Here is a 4,979-nt window from a genome sequence, read left to right as displayed (position 1 = left end):
GACAGTCTGTCACTGGCGGTCTTTTCCTATTGTCTGTGTTTTGAGGTGTGATGTGTATTCTGTTAAGTCTGTCTGTCACATTGTTAATTGTTAATAAACTCACATGTTGTTTCTGTCCAGATGGCTAGACAATTAGTTCAGGATAATTCTATTTCTGTCTACAATTCCATCTGCATATGATAATGTAATCAGGCAACCCCTGACCTGTGTGTGGTAATCTGATCAGGGGGGGGGGGATTTCCATGCTGTATATAAACTGTGTGCGTTGTTCAATAAAGGAGAAGGTTCCAGTACAAGCTAAGTTGTTGGCTAGCTTTGTACGGGGGCGTCTGGAATATTTGATATCTATGTTCAAAACTGAAGGAAGTGGTATACTGACAGAAGTCCACAAGCACAGTGTGGGTTGCGGTTCCATTACACAGTGACATTAATACAGTGATCAGTGCTAAAAATATACACTGTCACTGTATTAATGACACTAACTGGGAAGGGGTTAAACATCTATGGTGATCAAAGGGTTAAATGTGTGCCTAACAGTGCTTTGTACATTAACTGTGTGCTGTTTTTACTAAGGGATGTGCTCATAGGTGTGCACAGCCTATTGCATTAGGGTGTGCACCCCAAATCTCAAACACATATGTGGGCGCGTGCATGTGTATATATACACTGACAGTGTCAGTAGGGCAGAGTTTGGTGTCAGTAGTTTTTATTTTTATTATATTATTTTTAATTTTTTACAATTTTTTTTTTGGTTATTTTTTTGGAGCCCAGAAAGCCGGCTTTGGTGAAAAATCAGGACTCTAAACAGGGAGAATATGCATCACATGGGGTGATTAGGGTGTGCCCAGGCACACCTGGCACACCCTGTGCGCACGCCTATGGATGTGCTGGTTTTTAATATTTACTAATAAAAAACGGCAGCTGAAAGGACAGAGCTCTGTATTGTTTTATATTCACAGAGCTCTGTCCTGTAATCCTCACGGCCAAACAGCAGGTGCTGGCGATCAATCATTGGCCAGCACCTGCTGATCAGCTTTTGCTGTGACTAATCAGTGCATCCCCTACGCGGAAGTGCTGGGTCATGTGCTAGATATGTGATCCAGCACAGGAGAGATGATTTGTCGGCTTACTCCTACCCAGGGCCGGTGCTAGACTATTTTACACCCTAGGCAAGACCAGCTACTTGCACCCTCCCCCCCCCCCAAAAAAAAGGGAAATGGTTAAAAACTCCCCTATGTCATACCCAGTGACCCTGATCTGATGCTTCCTCCATTTTATGTTCTTATACCTAGTGACCCCCATATTCCTCCATGTAACACCCAGGGACCCTGATGTTTTTCCATGTCACACTATGGTATCCCAATATTCCTCCATGTCATGCTGTCATATCCACTGACCCCAATGTTCCTCCATGTCACACCCAGGGACCCCGTGTTCCTCCATGTCATGCTGTCATACCCAGTGACCCCAATGTTCCTCTATGTCAGACCCTGATGTTCCTCCATGTCACACCTGGGGACCCTGATGTTCTTCCATGTCACACCTGGGGACCCTAATGTTTCTCTGTGTCACATCTGGAGACCCCATTCCCCCATGGCACACCCAGGGACCCCAATTCCTCATGGCTCACCTGGTGACCCCAAATCCCTGTTACACCTGGTGACCCCTATCCCCCATGTCACACCTGGGGACCCCATTCCCCCATGGCACACCCAGGGACCCCAATTCCTCATGGCTAACCTGGTGACCCCAAACCCCTGTTACACCTGGTGCCCCTATCCCCCATGTCACACCTGGTGACTCCGATTCCCCATGGCACACCTGATGACCCCGATTCCCTTTCATACCAGGGATGCTCCATGTAACACCCAGGGACCCTGATACCCTGTTCTGGGGACACTCACTGGGCGTTATGAAGAGAGTGGCCCGCACTCTGCCCTCCTTCACTGTGATCCTGCTGATTCCTTCTCCCAGGACACTCCTCTCCAGGACCACAGTGCTCACCACAGCTCCAACTGTCTCCTGGTGGAGGGAAAAGCAGCAGTCAGAGAGCTCCACACTTATTTCATCGCCAACCTCCTCAGACCGTTCCGGTGCCTCGTCGCTTCTGCTCCAGTAAAGGTTCAGACTCCGGTGCCGAGCTCTGGCTCAGGTTCAGCTCTCCTCAGCTCCCTGCTTAATACCGACCCAGGGAAATGAACGGCTGCCTACCAGCTCAGTGCAGAGAGTCACTTCCTGCCCGGGGTTAAGGCCGCTCAGCTCCAGCCGAAGAGGATTATCATTCAGGCAGCACTCCGGTGGACTCACTTCCTGCCTCTTTGGGCCTCCTAACAGTGGTGGAAAGCCAGGGCCTGGTAGTTCCGCACTGCCCAAGACACCTGGCATCTTCCACTGCCCCTTCTTCTTCCCCCACGGCCGCCCCTCCCCTCAGCTCACAAGGATCATTCATGATGGAGAGAGAGTGCCGACTCATGGCTGCGCCCCTAGGTGGCAATGCGCCCTAGGCGGCTGCCTAGTTTGCCTAGTGGAAGCACAGGCCCTGCTCCTACCTTAAGGCAGTTGGCAAGCGGTAATCTTATTTATAGAGAATGCATTAAGGTAAAAAAAAAAGTGAGGCTTTGAAACTACTATGAGTACAAATTGAAGAATATCCAAGATTCACTTTTAAAAAAATCACACATAGAAGCCATGGCTTCCATACACTGCACTGATGATGGTCAACTAGCCCCAGTCTACCATCATAAAATGACTTCTCTCTTTTTTTGAATCTGCAATGGAAGGGAGTTCTGCAAATCCCATCTTTTTTAAGAAACCTCTACTGTATTTATCACTATTTATGTGGACAGCTTTTTGGTCCCTTTCAGCCCGCCTTACTCATAACATGTCTAGTTGTACAGCTGTGTCAGTTCATAAACCCTATTCCATAGAAGCCATGCTTTTTTTTTTTTTTTTTTACACTGCCCTGATGATGGACAACTGTCACAACTAGTTTCAGACTAGTGGGAAACTGTCACATGATAGCAGGCCGCTGACCCTATCAGCTGTGGCTGTGGAATTCCCCACCTAGCACATAACAAAAAGATGGGAATGCTGATGACAACATTGACCTCATATGGCCACATTGTTCATTTGGCCATATGGGGTCAATGTTGTCACCAGTATCTCCACCTTTTTGCTACCTGCAGCTGTGGGGTTGGGAATTCCACAGCTACACCTGATTGGGATGGCAGCCTGCTGTCATGTACACATAAATTATATAACAAAACCATTTTCCTTATCCCTGTACATTGCGTTCACCAAAAAACATATCTAAACATTTTTTGATTTTATCTACACTTCAACACATCCTTACCGCTCTAATAGTAAAAAAACCTTACCCAGTTTGAGATTAAACCGCCTCGCTTCTAATTTCACTGTGTGGCCTTGTGTCTTCTTTAGAGACCTAAGATAAAATAGTTCCTTCCCAATGTTAGAGTCAACATTCAAGGAATTGTATATTGCGATCATTTCCCCTCTTAAGTGTCTCTTCTCAAAGGAGAATAATGATTGAGGCCCTCCAGTCCCCTTATTAGCTTTGTTGCCCTTCTGTGGACTCTCTCCAGTTCCAGCACATCCTTCCTGAGGGCTGATGACCAAAACTGGACAGCATACTCAAGATGTGGTGGAACCAGAGTTTTGTAAATTCTCTTGAGCAAATATTCATTTTAACCACCTGCCCAGTATATTATAATAACATATAGAGAGTGAATGAGACATACTGAGGGTACCACTCCTGCCACATCCCTACAAAATGTGTATAAAAGGACAAGGAGAGAGAGATGAGAGGATCCCACAGCAAACTGGGGTCTCTACGGTCTCTCACATAGAAATGGGACTTTAGAGGCTAGGAGTGGGTATTGATCCTGATGAAAATAAATACACCAATATTATATAAAAAATATAGCATTTATTTTTATAGGCATAAAAAATCTTATATAAATATCAAAAAAAAGCATAAATTCAAATGGCAAATAATGCATGTACATAAGACAATACAGGTAAACCACTGGATCCCAACAAGCCTCTAAGAGCAAAGGCAATTGATGTGAAATATCTAATAGGTCATGATATAATCATGATACCAGTACATAATAGTATGGGATACATCAGTGGAAACTCTGGAATCGCGGCGCGTTTCGCTCATGTCGCTTCCTCAGATGATTCCTTTTACCCCTGAAAAAATAACAATGTATCAACTTCACTGTATCAGATTCAAGAGGATTTGTATACTTAGTTGTAATAAATCAACAACAGTGCTAAAAACAAGAAACATCTTAGCAGTCAGATTAACTCAATAACATAATTACAGAGTATAAAGCAGAGATTGAGATATATATTTCATTAACATTTAAATCAACAAGTATTCATATCTCAGAGAAAAAAAAAAAGGGGGGGGGGAGGGAGGGAAAGGGGGAAAAACGAGGAAGGGAGGAGGGGAAAAACTGGGAAGAATCCCAGATTTCCCCACACAGAAAACCAGGCCAAAATAAGGGAGGAGGGGGAATGCAACTGACAAAAAACCTAAAGGACCTGAAAGAAAATGGTGGCCTAAAAAGACCAAAATACTGCATAGATTCAGTATCAATTAATGGTGTAACCATATATCTAATGGTGCACTAATAATAAGTGAAAAGGGAGAGGATGTTACAGTTGGTGTATCAAAAATCTGAGATCGAGAAAGATCGAAGATCCAAAAGCAATAGTCAAAAATAGGGTGTGGATGTAATCAAATTACTAAGTAAAGAAAGACAAAAAAAAAAAAAGAAAGAAAACAATTCACAAATAGATTGGATTCAGAGAAGCACTCACTTGTCCATTGAAAAGACATGCTTAAGTAAGCGAAGTCTTTATGCCAGAAAAAGATATATCTGGTCCAGGTGAAGGCGTGTCACATGTAACTCCTACAGGTTTGGCCCTTGTTGGCTGCACAGCACAGATTA

The sequence above is a fragment of the Pelophylax lessonae genome, assembly GCF_965119305.1.
Source record: "Pelophylax lessonae genome assembly, chromosome: 7".
In the NCBI taxonomy this organism is placed as follows: domain Eukaryota; kingdom Metazoa; phylum Chordata; class Amphibia; order Anura; family Ranidae; genus Pelophylax; species Pelophylax lessonae.
This window is presented reverse-complemented; position numbering follows the sequence as displayed.